The 10757-nt window shown below is 36.1% G+C and overlaps 1 pseudogene; it reads right to left on the reverse strand.

Annotated features, from left to right (window-relative positions):
• Window positions 1–846: 846 nt before the first annotated feature.
• LOC122469442 lies at window positions 847–6109 on the reverse strand (annotated as a pseudogene).
• Between the last annotated feature and the right edge of the window lie 4648 nt (window positions 6110–10757).

Consider the following 10757-nt stretch of genomic DNA (forward strand, 5'->3'; position numbering starts at 1 on the left):
TTGTGCTTCCAAAGAGACAGTTATGGGTAGATTGAAGAAAAGTGTAAATCTTTTCCTAGAACATTCTAATATTGTTATGTGTTACTGGTGACAGGGGGAGTGGGAAAGGCAGAAAGGTGTCTTTGAATTGTAAATGGTGGAAAACAAACACTAAGTTCCCAAATTCTAAATTACTATTTTAGGTTTTATAACCTGAATTCTCCCTTTAGTACTCCTAAGTGTGAGTATTAGCAAAAGTCAAAAGAATAGTTGTCAGCTACATACTTCCTGATTAAATGTAATATGATGTGATACACATAAATAGCTTTAAGATACGACATATTATATTTTGAGAGTTAGATAGTATATAAGCCTTGAAGTAACTACTGAGGAAAACATTCAAGGTATATACTTTAATGCAATTTATAAAAACAAGCAGATATTCAAATTACATCAATAGTCCCAAGATGAATTAAATTTTAAAATTAATTTTCTTTAATCTCTAAAATGATCCAGGTATTAATTTAAAGTGTTACAGTACCACTGTTTTCAACATAACTTTTCGTTAATATTTTTTGTTGAGTTGTCAGGGCTGGAGAGAAATATACATAATATACATAAGCTATGGTCTCTTTTTTCAATTGATTATTCAAACAACAATCATAAATATATTAAGTAAATGCAATTATTTGGGGGGTGATTGAATCTTTAATAAAGAAAAAAAAACATATCACACTCATGAACACTGCATTTTGCATGTCACTGGGTCAAGGGTTGAAGATACGCATGACAGAACTAGCAAACAGGATAGACAGAAACAAAGATATACACTGTTACAGAATGAAAACCTAGCAGTGCCCAGTAGGATTAGGTTTCACTTTCCTCATCACGCAGCACCATGTTGGGGATCCCATGGCTGATGAGGAACAGGCCCCGGGCATTGCGGGGTGCCCCCCCCAACACATCCACCTCCAGCAGCAAGTGGCCATCTTCCTCAGAAATTTCTCATCACCCTTGTACCCTTCAGATGGCCTTTTGGGTACATCGGCCAGATACATGGTATCCCCCACATCCAGGAAAGCTGCCCACTCCACCTTGGGAATCATACATGTCACAAAGTTGGGGGTGAACTCCCCCCGGGGTGCATGTGGACCTCGGTGGCCTGGAAGCTCAGAGGGAATCTAGACCCTCTGCTTGTGTGAGCTCCACAGGGGTGAGCAGCTTCATGTTGCCACAACGCAGTTCTTAATATATTTAAATTTTCTTGGAATTTAACCAGAGAAATGATTTAAAAAGAATCATCACCTCTAGTTATTATTATAAAATTAACATTATAGCATTTGTTTTTCTGGGGATCATCTGAAGTATTTACAGAACATGGTATCTTTGAAAAACTTGCAAAATATTGTGAGTAGTTAAGGCAATTATCTAGATGTTGAAGAGGTTATTTTAAAGCACAGAGATGAGTTTAGAGATGAGCTGATACGTGAGGAAACATGATTTTTGGATTAATCATTTTGATACCATTTTCAATTCTCCTTTCAAAAGAATTGAGTCTGTAGCAAAAAAAAAAAAAAAAAAAAAAAAAAAAAAAAAAAAAAAAAGTCACTAAATCAAGCCAAGCAAACAAATACTGTTCAATAGAGAGGTCTTTAGGTATCCAGTGTATTCTTTGGATAGGTTATTAATGATTTATATAAACATATGGATTACGGAGATATTCACTCATAAGCCATTTGAAATAGAAATGGAATACATAGCTAACTAAAATATTGTCTTTGGAAAATACTGCAACGTTTCATAGTTATCAGAAGAAAGTGTAAGAATGAGAGACTTTCTACATGGACGTATTTTAAAAGAGTGGTTTCTGAGAGTGCTCAACAGACCCCAATTGTTGTGTAGCAATAGGGAAAAAGAAAAAAGAAAGAGGAAAATATTGAATTTAAAGGAAAAAAAAGAAAACTACCTCTGAGGTCTTGTGAGGTCTTCTGAGATTCTTTTGGCAAATATTTAAGATATAGTGAAATTACTTCTACGACTATGTGCAGATTTACAGGAGTTAATAATGTATATTTTCTCATCTGTTTCTGTCTTTAAACATCTACCAAAGACATTAAACAGAATAAATGGGAGCTAACAGATAATTTCCTAAGTAGACGTAGATTAGTGAAAGATGGCCCTTACCATTCTGAGCAGACAGCTGTGAAAAATCCACGGCCTTCCACTCATTTCCCTAGCCTTTAATCATAAATGAGTCCTTCAAAAATGAGCTTGATTAACTCAACCTCCCTGGATCTTATATATGTTGGTAAGTTAAACCCTTTTTCCTCTTGTTTGTTCAACTACAGTAAGTATCAAATATAGGTCATTAAATTTTAATTTTGTAACTAAATTTTATTGTGAACACTTTACTAATACTGAACTATAATTACATTTTTCTTTCTACCAAACTGATACTGCACACATAGCATGGATGTGAGTCTTTCCAAACATTGGATCTATTTTTATCTCCTTTGATTCTGTGAGATTCTCTTTGTATACAAGCCATAGTAAATTGATACTTCATTTCTCTATTTAATAAAAAACAATTTTTTGTTTTTGTTTTCAGAAGCAAAAATTGGTGTATATTATTTTTCTACACAGTGGCTGAATACATGAAGCTTAGGAATAAATTTATACACCTACGCAAATGCACACACATAAAGTATATTTTTTCCATTATATTTCAATAATATTTCAGTTAAATGCAAATGACTTAATTCAATGAAGCATACTTTTGAAAATACGCTATATAATATAAGCTTTTCACACATTTAAAGAATTAGTTTCTCCTCCTGGCATGGGTTTTAAAATTACAAAGAGCCTGGTCAGCTCAAATTAGAAAACTCTACTGTATCATCTTCTAAACTTTTTCTAACTTTTAAATAGTATTAATTTATTCTAGTCTCTCCCATGCCATATATATAAAATTGTATGAGTATTAATTTTGATAAGTTTGTTAAGCTACATTACATCAGCATTTCTCATGCATGTAAACATGGATTCCCTCTTAAGATAATCTTTTCACTGAATGCATTGGTTCTGTTTGTGAGTACATGTAGTAAAATAACTATAACTTCCTGACATCCACACAGTTTCAATTTTAAAAATCATTGCCAGAATTCGGTTGCACTCTGTCTGACTTTAAATATTGGGCTCTATTACCTGCATACATAGAAATACATACAAAGTAGCACAGTACTCGAAAATAATTCTAATAAATCGTGCTGTAACTAAACATTCTCATTGGAAAAGTAACACACACAGCTATTCTTTTTTTTCTATTTTTTCACACAAAACTATTCTGTGACATGAAAGTTGCAATGTGCAAAATCGTGGAATATAAAAGTGTGAATTTTGGCATCATTTCATTGATAAATGATCACATAATAAACATTGATGTCTCTAACAACAAGTGGATTGTCAGTGTGTTTTTCACATTGTCATTGCCTGTCACACCTGCTTGTGTTCAAACATTTTCAAATAATTAAAATGTGCTATTATTGTCCAGGTCATTCTAGCTTCTGAAGAGATGAAAGAAAACCAGCATGACACAAGAAAAAAAAATGCTTTGTACTTATTTGTTTTTGTTCCAAGTCAAAAGTTGTATTTTGTAATCATAAATTACTAAAGCAAAGCTAAACATATGCAGGATAGCACCATTTTTTCCAAAGAGAAATGATGATACACAAATCAAATAAGAACACTTTGAAACATTCTCCTAAGAGGTATCACAGAACATATGCTGTGTGTTTGTGAGCTAGTGGTTTTAATAATCCTCCAGTGCTTTTTAGCCAGTCTTGCCTCATGTTAGATGTATTATTCATAGGAATATATTTACAAAATTATATACCTATTTTGTTTAAACAAGAAAAAATGTGGAATGCACAATTCCATTGGAACGCATTTCCTATTTCTCTCATTATCTAGTACTTGAAAATTATCCTTATTAAACTTTCTCATTCTTTTCAAAAAAGCCAAAGATAGTTGATCCCAGAGATCAAGTACCGCTAGTTCTATGTTAATAGAAGTTTGTTGATGGTTTGCGAGAAGTCCTAAAGGTTCATGGATGAACAAAATTATATTTTACTATAAGCTTTCTCATAAATACCTGGGACAAATAAAGCTACAGTATAGCTTTCTTCTTTAAAAGTTAAACTTGAATTGTTTACCAAAAAAAAAAAAAAGGTTTAGTGTCATATCATTACATATTTAACATAATCTCTTTCAAACCCTTAATTCTCTAAAGGTAAATGTAGATCGTCCGTTGGTATTGTTTTCTTAAAGAATGCACTTTTATTAGGTACTGTAAACATCATTTCTACATTATTGTTTATGGCTGGCTTGACAAGAGCAATAGAGATAAATGATAATCACTATTAAGTGCTTGCTGCATGCCAGGAACATTATACTTATTCCTCACCCAGCTGTCTATGATGGGCATTCCTATTATCTTACAGATGATGGCTATGAGCTTGAGAAAGTTTATTTGCCTTACCCAAGGTCATGAAATTAGCATGCAGTGAGTTTCAGGTTGGTCTGGCTTGAAAGTCTATCTTTTTTCCATTAATATGCTAAGTATTAGTTTGTGAAAGTGGTCAAGATGTATCATTAAGACCTTGGTCATGGCTGATGGATTGTCTGTGAGGTAGAACATTGGACATGATATTGGGATATATGTCAGCATTATGACTGTGGTAAGTTTTTAATTTTATAGATATCTGCAAAATAAAAATAAATGACAAGATTATTATAAAGATCCTGTTCTTCCAAGCTCTAAATTCTTTATTTTATTGCCTTATAGAAATATGTTCTTCAAGGGTTTCAACAGTCATCATAAAACATGGTTTCCTGAGTAGACATCCATATAACCCATGTCTCTTTCTTCTCATTTTCTTATGGCTCATAATATTGTGTTCAATGTAAATAACTAATAAGTTGATTTTATTACCAAGAACTTTCTGGATGATGTCTGTGGAATTAATAATGCATGCTGTTTTCAAATGTATCAGTTTTTTTGTATGTGTATTATTAAAGTTGGTATTTTATAATATGCATAAACACAGGCACAGTTCAAGTTTGTTTTTGGAGGTTAATATAAGGTAATTATGTATAATATTCCTTTCATTTAGCAATAATCACATCTCAGATAAACCTCATGGGCTATGATACAACCACTGTGCAAAGCCAATATTCCTATTCAAATATGTATACTCAGTTGCAGTACCAAAAAACATTACTGGCATAACTACTATACCTAGAGAACTAGTTTGAATGTTTTTTTTTAGCTTCTTTACCACAATTATAATCAAATTGAAGAGAGGATATTTGCATAAAAATTCATTGTTATAAAACTAGAAGACAATACTTGATAATTGTGAAAGGAGAGGTCTGGATAGGTTCTTCCGTAAGATTTCACAAAAGTAGTGACCGGGGAGGGATGCTGTGCTCCTAATACATTGTTTAAAAAGTAAATTACTAGAAGCCAGATAGAACCTTCAAACTACAGTGCAGGTCTGACACTTGAGAAATAAGAGTTGGAAGAATAGAGAATAGGAAGAAATTCACATGGCAGTGAAGTTGCCAAAATGTTTTAGCCATGCCTATGGCTAGTCCTCAAGTCAAAATAACTTCCTAGAGGACTCCATGTCTCAGGACAGAGTTGCCACATGAGTCCACTTGAAATTACAGTAGCGGAAGGGAGTATTAAGACATGGGAAAATGGGAGTGCCTGGGTGGCTTAGTCGGTTAAGTCTCAGACTTTGGCTCAGGTCCTGATCTCACCATTCATGAGTTTGAGCTCCACATCAGGCTCTTTGCTGTCATCACAGAGCCAGCTTCAGATCCTCTGTTGCCCTCTCTCTGCCCCTCCCCCACTTTCTCTCTCTCAAAAATAAATAAACACTGTTTAAAAAGACACGGAAAAGTGGATTACCAGAGTTCCGCACATACTCTTCCCTACTTTTGTTGTCATAAGCAGCTTTCGCTCTTCTTGCTCCTCACAGCCAATGGCCTTACCAAAATAGTGGCTCTTATTCTTGCCTGCTGGATCATAATCACGAGATCTACAAATGGCCCTGAAAACAGCCATAGCCTATGGTTTAATGCATGTTATTTTCGAAGGTATCAGTGTCACATGCTACATCCTCTGCCACAACTACTTTTGCTTTGTGGACTGCAAACTCAAATCATCCATATCCAGAGTTACGGGGACCTGATACAAAAAGTCTCTCAATTGGCTATTGGGAGAGGTAGTAAGTAGATCCACTCCCACTTCCCTCTTTGTGCCTGAACCAATGATTTCTGTTTGTTGGTTGGTTGGTTCGGTTTGGTTTCCATTAGGCACACAGTTCCATAGACCGGTATCTGATTTAATGCAAAGACTGCATCATGGAGAATGCCACCCCACTCTTGCAGAATATTATATCTCCGGTTGGCATATCAGTTATGCCTCTAGAAGTCCATTCCAATACTCTATGAGACCAGATGCTTCTGACTGGTATGGTAATTGATATAGAAGGTGGATCCCAGGGTTCACTGTGAAGAGGATCTAATGGTCTGATGCTTTGTGGTGTGGAATTCTATGCCTGTCGATCAGTTATTCTGTAGGCACGTAGATAGTGGTATTGAATGACACTTTGTGTACAGGAAGTTTGGTCCTCACCAGGTATAAATATGTCTCCGTATCAAGATGAATTGCTGGGCTTTCCAGGATAGAAGGTACCAGTATAGTCAACTTATTAGGTAATCAGTCTCCCAAAGTATAGTTGAAGTATATGAGTTGCTCTCTATTGTTGTATTATTTAATATTAAGTAGCAGGTAAGTCTTGCAAAGTAGGAGCTTATGGTGTTCAGCTCATGGATAGTGTCCACTTCTACAATCTTGTAGACTTTATTTATGGGTTCTCCATGCTCATTTCAGAGTAGCCAATGATAACAAATAACCAAAGACCACTGCCCAGGTCATTTTGTCTAGTTGGTGGTTTGTTACTCTTTCCATGATAACGCTTGCAAAGGTCAGGGATATACTATCCTCCCCCTGCTACTCATCATGTTTAATCAACAATCTGTCATTGATACACAATCTGTCATTGATTGAATCAATGTGATGTTCTACGGGATAGACAGATGATCTATATCTTCAGACTATATTTTGACAGAGGATGGCAACAATGTAAAGACATTAATAAATATTATTGTCTATTATCCATAAATGTATCTATTTCTGCTTCTTTTTTTCTAGTCAGAGTAAAATAGAAAATGGCTGTATACCATATTCCAAAGGCCTTGTTAATTTCTTCTAGAGACAATACCATGTTCAATGTAGCAAATGTGAACATAACTATCACTTGGTAAAGTTCGTGGGTCTTTAGTCATTATCCAGTATCCCTCCTCTTTCTTCAGGGTCTCACCTGATGAACTTTGGATAAGTTAGGCATAATCACACCTGCAGTCTTTAGGTAATTAATAGTTCACAAGCATCATCCTCCCACTACTAAGATCTTTTGTTTTCATTTTCATACTGGCTTGAGAAATGATGTTTGAGTTGTCACTTTTGTATCTCCATTGCTTCATAATCTAGGGACCCAATGTGGAAGTTACTCCAATTAAAAAGTATATCAGCCCCAACTACATAAACCACTGGGTGATTTTACTCATGCTATGCAAGCACGATGAGCCAACCTTTACCCATAATTCCATTATTACCTACTCTGGTAAGCCACTACTGTAATGGAGGATATGTATCAAGATGACACTTAGGTTCTTTGGGTTTCCAAATCAGCATAGACCCTGTGTGCCCTGTGTGCAACTGACTCAAAATTCTCTAAGTATTTTCTTTTCCCCAATGTAAATGGTTATAAATCACTTTGGAGAAGTGTCTAGGGTATTTTACACAGTGAAATGGTACTAACCATGGTACTGCTGGGTCCTACTTCCTAGGCACATGATATCTTCTTCCATCAATAGATACTGCACCTAAAAATTGGCTCAAGTCTAGGAACTGAGCAAGGGATCATAATTTGCCATTTGGATGACTACCATCAGACTCTTGACTCTACATTATTTTTTCCTGGTTATAGATGCTAAGCATAAACCTTGTTGGCACTTTTTTTCCCCCTTAAACGTATCATGCTCTAATAATATCATGCTCTAATAATCAGCTTTAAATCTCCTTGTGGATCAGGGCACCTGGGTGGCACCTGGTTGTCTGACTTTGGCTCAGGTCATGATCTCACTGCTCATGGGTTCAACCCCCGTGTCGGGCTCTGTGCTGATGTCTCGGAGCCTGGAACCTGCTTCGGATTCTGTGTCTCCTCCTCTCTCTGTCTCTCCCATGCTCGTGCTCTGTCTCTCAATAATGAATAAATGTTAAAAAAAAAATAAATCTCCTTGTGGATCAAGATGTTTTGGCTGCTCCTCTAGTCTCACCAGTCTCTATGATCATTGCCACCTCCTGTCTTTTGGCATTTAAGACCTGCACTTGGCTGCTATTACCTCTGGAATAGAGGAGGAGGAGGTCCATAATTATTCATGGATATGAACAAGTCAATATTTGTGACCTCCTGTCAGCCTTGACTTGAGAGAAGTTACAGTACTGAACTTCTTTTTTTTTTAATTTTTAATGTTTATTTATTTTTGAGAGAGAGAGAGAGAGAGAGAGAGAGAGAGAGAGAGCGCGAGCACGAGCCGGGGAGGGGCAGAGAGAGAAAGAGACACAGAATCCAAAGCAGGCTCCAGGCTCTGAGCTGTCAGCACAGAGCCCCACGCGGGGCTCGAACTCACAGACCGAGATTATGACCTGAGCCAAAGTCAGATGCTGAACCAACTGAGCCACCCAGGCGCCCCAGTACTGAACTTCTTAGCAATACTAAGAAGTGAGGTATCTCTCACCGGTACATTCCTGATGACTGAAGTGAAGGACATATTCTCACCTTACCTACTGTATCCAAACCAGCATTCCCACTTACTCAGCCTTTTTAGACCTTCCACATCTACTTCAGTTACCTATTGCTGCACAATACATTATTCTAAACCTTAGCAGTTTAAAACATCAAGCATTTATCACTTCATTTATTATTTCTTAGGGTAAGGAATCTGAGAGGGGTAAGCTAAGTAGTTTGCGATTGGGGTCTTTCAGAAATTTGCAGTCAAGATGTTAGTTAGCCAGAGCTGAAGTCATCTGAAAGCTGAACTGAGACTGGAATCCATGCCCATGAAATTTACTAATTTACACTGCTGGCAAACTTAGTTCCAGTTGTGATCAGGGGGTGTTAATACCTAGTTACATGGGGCTCTCCATAGGTTGCCTGAGTATTCTCCTGACATGGTAGCTGTCTTTCACCAACATGGATGATCCAAGAGAAGGTGTTGGAGAAGCCACAATATTTTTACATATGACTTAGCCTTGGGATTCATACATCACCTCTTCTGTTAATTCTTTTGGTCACATAGAGTACAATGTGTATGATACAATGTGAGATGGGATTACTCAAGGGTATAAATACCAAGAAGAGATCATTGGGGTCATCTTGGAGACTGACTACCATAGTCTGCTTTCTGAGCCCCAAAATAACATCTTTTCCACATAAAAATATACTCGCCTTTGCAAGCATACCTAAATTCTAATCCATTTTTATACCAGTTCAGGGTCTAGAATTGTGTCATTTAAATCAGGTCCCACTGTAGATAAATTTCCTCTAGAGTAGTTCTTTAAATACAGCTCCTCAAATGCAGTTCCTCTTAATCTGAAGAATTTGAACTATCCCATAATGATGTATCATGCATTTGAGCAGAGACATAACTTTCTAAAAAATTTTATCCAACATTTCCTGTGATTTAAGCAGAGAGGTTTTTATGTTTGTTGGAAGCTCACAAGAAAAAGGAAATTTATAAGTAAAAGGGTTTAAAGTTTAAGCTAGATTTAAGAGATTATTCAAGTGAAACATAATACATAATTTCAAATATTCAGCATGTGACAATATGAATGAGGATTTCCTATGGGTCATCACAATTGTACAAATATTTCTGGAATAGTTGGAAGAGAGAACATAGCAGCAAATGGGTGGTTAAATATGTGACCCTCCAACTCTGAGGTCCTGTGTTTTTATAAATACATAACATCAAAAATAATTTATGAAAATTACACTCAACAAAATGGCCAAAATTAATGGAGAGTCTTAGGAACTTGTGAAATATGTGTTTTCATAATCAATGGAAAGTGATGAAAGAACAAGTTAAATATAACCATAAGCATCCTATACATGTTTTAAAATGCACTCAGATTATGAAAAAAATAACTCAAATTATTACTGCACAAGTGTCCTCACAAAACATTTGTAAGCCCTTAAAGGATCCTTTGATGATTTTTTAAAATTTTTTGAATGTTTATTTATTTTTGAGAGAGAGAGAGGGAGAAATTGAGAGAGAAAGCACAAATGGGGTAGGGGCAGAGAGAGGGCGACAGAGAATCCGAAGCTGTCAGCACAGAACCTGATGCAGGGCTTGAACCCACCAACCATGAGATCATGACGTGAACCAAAGTCAGACGCTCAGCCAACTGAGCCACCCAGGCGACCCTCATTTGTCTGAAATTTTGATTGTATAATCATATATTTTTCTCTCCCTCACTCTCTTGTTCCCATCCTCTTCTTTCTCTTCTCTCTTTCTCTTACTCTCCATTTCCATTATTTTTCTATCCATTCAATGAGTATTATATACACAGTTATGTTTTTACTTAT

Source organism: Prionailurus bengalensis, chromosome B1 (assembly GCF_016509475.1).
Source record: "Prionailurus bengalensis isolate Pbe53 chromosome B1, Fcat_Pben_1.1_paternal_pri, whole genome shotgun sequence".
Taxonomy (NCBI): domain Eukaryota; kingdom Metazoa; phylum Chordata; class Mammalia; order Carnivora; family Felidae; genus Prionailurus; species Prionailurus bengalensis.